Genomic DNA, 6,643 nt, shown 5'->3' on the forward strand with positions numbered 1-6,643 from the left:
TGATCCACTGAGCAACATCCCCAACCCTTTTTATTTTTTATTTTGAGACAGGAATTCACTTAATTCCTTACGGCCTCACTGAGTTGCTCAGGGCTTCACCAAGTTGCTGAGGCTTACCTTGAACTTGTGATCTTCCTTCCTTAGCCTACTGAGCTGCTGAAATTATAGGCATGCACTATCATGCCCAGCAATACTTATCATAAGTACGGAGACGAGACGCTCAGTTCTTTTGTTTGTTTTTTGGTCAGGAAAATAGTCATATTTATCTCAGTCACCATGAGGTAGCATAAATATTTTTGGTCCAACCTTTGTACTTTCAGGGTTTTTTTCCAATTGAAATTTTTATATGGATTCTCAGTACATATGCAAAAGATTAGTGGCATAAATGTATTTTTTTATGAAGTGAACAGTGGAGTTGATGAGCTTAAAATTGAAATTCAGATTCTGGTTAAATAAGAAGTCTTAATTTATTTTAGTTTCATAGTATTTTAAAACATCTGATTTACATAAGTAGCAGCAAATGGTGATTCATGTTTTTAACTTTTCATTTTGAAATATTTTTTAGATTCATAGAACTGTTCCAAAGGTAGCAGAGAATCCTGTAATCCTTCACCTAGCTTCCTCTAATGTTAATATTTTACATAATCATGATGTAGTATTAGCAAAACCAAGAAACTATCATTGATATATTATTTAAATTTTATTCTTACTTCACCAGGTTTTCCACTAAATTTTTTTCTATTCCAGAATTCGAACTAAGATACCACTTTACATTTATTTAGCTGTCATTTGTCTTAGTCTCTAACAGTCTGCCACAGTATCCTTGTCTTTTTTTCTTTCATGACCTTGAAATTTTTGAAGAGTAATGGTCAGAAATTGTGGATGATATCTCAGTTTGTCTGATATTTTCTCATGATTAGCCTGAGGTTATGAATTTTTGAAAATACCACCATAGTGATGAGCCCTTCTCTTTGTATTATGTCTGGGAGTGCTTTGTTAAGCTATATCTGCTAAGGTTTTCTACTGTAGGTTAATATTGGTTCTCTAGCATTGTTGTAAATGAATGGATGAGTATATACAAGTTTATAGCCTCAAGGGAAAAGAGATTAGTCTTTGCTTCCTGGAGAGATGCATATGAAAGAACATGTGGCTATGTTGAAACCACCACAAGAATTAGTACATTTTGGGACTTATGAGGTAGCACAAAAAACCAGTTTCTCACTTAATTTAGTTTTAACCAATTGTTAACATTGAGTGGATATTGCCTGCAATAACTATTACTATGGTGTTCTAATGTTGTGCCTGTTCTTTTGCCTATCCCACACTGCCTTGATTAAGGTAGTAAACCTTGATATTGGGTAATGTGAGACTTCCAAATTTTTTCTTTTAAAGAATTGTTTTCACCATTATGGTTTATTTACCTTTTCATGTAAATTTTAGAATGAACTTATATATACAAAAATGCTTGCTGGGCCTTTGATTGAAAGTGCCTTGAGTCTATGGATGAAATAAGGGGAATTTACATCTCAACAAGATTGTCTTTATGAATCTTTCTCTACCTTTATTTATATTTTTAATAATTTTCATCCTATACATATTTTGATATATTTATACCTAAGGACTTTGTTATTTTTTTGGTACAATTATACATTTTTTAAAAATTTCAAATCACAGTTGTTTATTTCTTATATATGTAGGAATACAATTGACTTTCATATATTGCCTGCTCCTATGTCCTGCAACCTTACTAAAGTCATTTTTAATTCTAATAGTTTATTGTAGCTCCTTTCATATTTTCTCCATGAAATATGTCACATGAAAGTATTACAGTTTTACTTTTCAATATGTCACATAAAAGTATTTACAGATTTTTTTAGGTTTTTTTTAAATTCTAATTTGTTATATATGACACCAGAATGCAGTTCAATTCATATTACACAAATAGAGCACAATTTTTCATGTCTGGTTGTACACAAAGTAGAGTCACACCATTTGTGTTTTCATACATGTACTTAAGGTAATGATGTCCATCTCAATCCACCGTGTTTCCTACCCCCATGTCCTCTCCCTTCCCCTTCCTCCCCTCTGCCCTATCTAAAGTTTGTCTATTCCTCCCATGCTCCACCCCCACATCCTCATTATGAATCAGCATCCTTATATCAGAGAAGACATTTGGGTTTTGGGGATTGGCTAACTTCACTTAGCATTATATGCTCCAACTCCATCCATTTACTTGCAAGTGCCATGATTTTATTCTCTTTTAATGCAGAATAATATTCCATTGTTTATATATACCACATTTTCTTTATCCATTCATCTACTGAAGAACATCTAGGTTGGTTCCACAGTTTAGCTATTGTGAATTAAGCTGTAAAACATTGGTGTGGCTGTGTCCCTGTAGTATGCTGTTTTTAAGTCCTTTGAGTTTAGGCAGAGGAGAGGGATAGCTGGGTCAAATGATGGTTCCATTCCAAATTTCATAAGGAATCTCCATACTGCTTTCCATATAGGCTGCACCAATTTGCAGTCCCACCAGCAGTGTATAAGTGTGCCTTTTTCCCCACATCCTCGCCAATACTTATTGTTGTTCTTAATATCTGCCATTCTGACCAGAGTGAGATAAAATCTTAGAGTAGTTTTGATTTGCATTTCTCTAATTTGCGAGAGATGTTGAACATTTTTTCATATGTTTGTTGACTGATTGTATATCTTCTGAGAAGTGTCTGTTCAGTTCCTTGGCCCATTTATTGATTGGGTTGTTTTTTTTGGTGTTAAGATTTTTGAGTTCTTTATATATCCTAGAGATTAGTACTCTTATCTGATGTGTGTGTGGTAAAAATTTGCTCCCAAAATGTAGGCTCTGTATTTACCTCACTGGTTGTTTCTTTTGCTGAGAAGAAGCTTTTTAGTTTGAATCCATTCCATTTATTGACTCTTGATTTTAATTCATGAGCTATAGGAGGCTTATTAAGGAAATTGGGGCCTAATCTGACATGATGGAGATTTGAGCCTACTTTTTCTTCTAATAGGTGCAGTGTCTCTAGTTTAATTTCTAGGTCCTTGATTCACTTTGAGTTGAATTTTGTGCATGGTGAGAGTTAGGGGCTTAATTTCATTATGTTCCATGTGGATTTTCAGTTTTCCCAGCACCATTTCTTCAAGAGGCTATCTCTTCTCCTATGTATGTTTTTGGCACCTTTGTCTAATATAAGATGACTGTATTTATGTGGGTTTGTCTCTGTGTCCTCTATTCTGTACCATTGGTCTACAAGTCTGTTTTGGTGCCAATACCATGATGTTTTTGTTACTATTGCTCTGAGATATAGTTTAAGGTCTGGTATAGTGATGCCGCCTGCCTAAGGATTGTTTTAGCTATTCTGGGTCTCTAATTTTTCCATACAAATTTCATGACTGCTTTTTCTATTTCTATGAGGGATGTCATTGGGATTTTGTTTAGAATTGTATTAAATCCGTATATGCTTTTGTTAGTGTGGTCATTTTGACAATATTAATTCCACCTATTCAAGAACAAGGGAGATATTTCCATCTTCTAAGGTCTTCTTTAATTTCTTTCTTTAGCATTCTGTAGTTTTCATTGTCTTTTTTTTTTTCATTGTCTAGTTTTCATAGGTCTTTCACTAAGTTGAGTCCCTGGTATTTTATTTTTTTATTTTTTATTTTTTAAGGCTATTGTAAATGGGGTGGTTTTCCTCATTTCTCTTTCAGAGGATTTGTCACTGATATACAGAAATGCATTTGATTTATGGGTGTTTATTTTATATTGTGCTACTTTGCTGAATTCATTTATTAGTTTTAGAAGTTTTCTGGTGGAATTTTTTGGGTCTTCTGTGAGTAGAATCATCATCAGCAAATAGGCTAATTTGAGTTCTTTTCCTATCCATATCCCTTAAATTTCTTTCGTCCGTTTAATTGCTGTGACTAGTCTTTCAACAACTGTGTTAAATAAAAGTGGTGAAAGAGAGTATCCCTGTCTTATTCCAGGTTTTAGAGGGAATGCTTTCAGTTTTTCTCCATTTAGAATGATGTTGGGCTGGGGCTTAGCATAGATAGCTTTTACAATGTTGAGCTAAGTACCTGTTTTCCCTAGTTTTTCTAGTGTTTTGAACATGAAATATTCGACAATATTTTATCAAATGCTTTTTCCACATCCATTGAGATGATCATATGGTTCTTATCTTTAAGTTTATTGATTTATTGATTTCCATATGTTGAACCAACCTTGCATCTCTGGGATGAACTGCCTGCCCCTCCTGCCCCTTGATCGGGTGTGCTATTTTTTTGATATGTTTTTGTATTCAATTTGCCAGAATTTTATTGAGAATTTTTGCATCTATCTGAGAATATTTCACTAGAGTTATTGGTCTGAAGTTCTCTTTCTTTGATGTGTCTTTGCCACATTTTGGAATCAGGGTAATATTGACCTCATAGAATGAGTTTGGAAGTGTTCCTTCTTTTTCTATTTCATGAAATAATTTGAGGAGTATTGGTATTAGTTCTTTGAAGGTCTTATAGAACTCAGCTATGTATTCATCTAGTCCTGGGCTTTTCTTGGTTGGTAGGCCTCTGATGGTGTCTTCTGTTTCATTGCTTGTAATTGATCTGTTTAAATTGTGTATACCATCCCCTCTGCCCCATCTAAATCATGTGTCTATAGAAATTTGTGGATGCCTTCAGTATTTTTTATTTTATTGAAGTACAAACTTTCAAAATAATTTCTAATTATCTTCTGTATTTCTGTACTGTCTGTCATGATGTTTCCTTTTTCATCACAGATGTTAGTAATTTGAGTTTTCTCTCTCCTCTTTGTCAGCATGGCTAAATGTTTATCAATGTTATTTATTTTTTCAAAGAACCAACTTTTCATTTTGTCAATTTTTTCAGTTATTTCTTTTGTTTCAATTTCATTGATTTCAGCTCTAATTTTAATTGTTTCCTGTCTTTTACTGCTTTTGGTGTTGATTTGTTCTTCTTTTTCTAGGGCTTTGAAATGTAACATTAGGTCATTGATTTGATTTCATTCCATGCAATGAACTTTCCTCTTATTAACTGCCTTCATAGTGTCCCAGAGATTTCAATATGCTGTATCACTGTTCTCAATTTCCTCTAAGAATTTTTTAATCTTTTCTTTGATGTCTTTTGCAATCCATCGTTCATTCAATAGCATATTATTTAGTCTCCAGGTGTTAGAGTAGCTTTTATTTTTTATTTGATCTTTGATTTCTAATTTCAATCCATTATGATCTGATAGAATGCAGGGTAGTATCTCTACATTTTTGTATTTGCTAAGAGTTGCTTTGTGGCATAATATAAGGTCTGTTTTAGAGAAGGATCCATGTGCTGTTCTATATATGTCAGTTAAGTCTAAGTTACTGATTGTTTTATTGAGTTCTATAGTTTCTTTGTTCAGCTTTTGTTTGGATGATCTATCCAGTGGTGAAAGAGGTGTGTTAAAGTTATCCAGAATTACTGTGTTGTAATCTATTTGATTCTTCAACTTGACAAAGAGTTTGTTTGATGAAAGTAGATGCTCCATTGTTTGGGGCATATATATTTATAATTGTTATGTCTTGTTGATGAATGGTTCCCTTGTGCAGTATGAAATGTCCTTTTTTTTTTATCCCTTTTGATTAACTTTGGCTTGAAGTCTACTTGTTTTGATATGAGGATGGAAACCCCTGCTTGTTTCTGAAGTCCGTGTGAGTGGTATGCTTTTTCTCAACCTTTCACCTTCAGTCTGTGGATGTCTTTTCCTATGAGATGAATCTCTTGGAAGCAGCATATTATTGGATTTTTAAATCCAATCTGCCATTCTATGTCTTTTGATTCGTGAGTTTAGGTCATTAACATTCAGGGTTATTATTGAGACATGATTTGTATTTGCAGCCATTCTTGTTTATTTTTGGTATTTAACTGACTTGGTTTTTCCTTTGATTTTTTCCTTTAGTGTAATACCTCCCTTTGCTGATTTTCATTGTTGTTTTTCATTTCCTCCTCATGGAATATTTGCTGAGGGTATTCTGTAGTGCAGGCTTTCTAGCTATAAATTCTTTTAACTTTTGTTTATTAGAAGGTTTTTATTTCATCATAAAATCTAAAGCTTAATTTTGCTGGATATAAGATTCTTGGTTGACAGTTATTTTTCTTTCATTGCTTGGTATATGTTTTTCAGGATCTTCTTCTAGCTTTCAGGGTCTGGGTTGAAAAATCTGCAGATATCCTAATTGGTTTCCCTCGTATGTAATCTGATTCCTTTCTCTTGTGGCTTTTAAGATTCTTTCCTTATTCTGTATGATAGACATTTTCATTATAATGTGCCTTGGTGTGGATCTGTTGTGATTTTATACATCTGGCATCCTGTAAGCCTCTTGTATTTGGTTTTCTAATTCATTCTTCGTGTTTGGGAAATTTTCTGTTATTATTTCATTGAATAGATTTCTTATACCTTCGGTTTGGAACTATGCCTTCCTCTATCCCAATAACTCTTAAATTTGACCTTTTTTGTTATCTCATATTTCTTGAATATTCTGCTCATGGTTTTTTTACCATCTTTACTGTGTGATATACATTCTTTTGAGATTATATATTTTGTCTTCATTGTCTGAGGTCCTGTCTTCCAAGTGGT

This window comes from Marmota monax, unplaced genomic scaffold (genome assembly GCF_021218885.2).
Source record: "Marmota monax isolate L192 unplaced genomic scaffold, Marmota_monax_Labrador192_F-V1.1 WCK01_AAM20220418_F8-fsc00119, whole genome shotgun sequence".
Lineage (NCBI taxonomy): Eukaryota > Metazoa > Chordata > Mammalia > Rodentia > Sciuridae > Marmota > Marmota monax.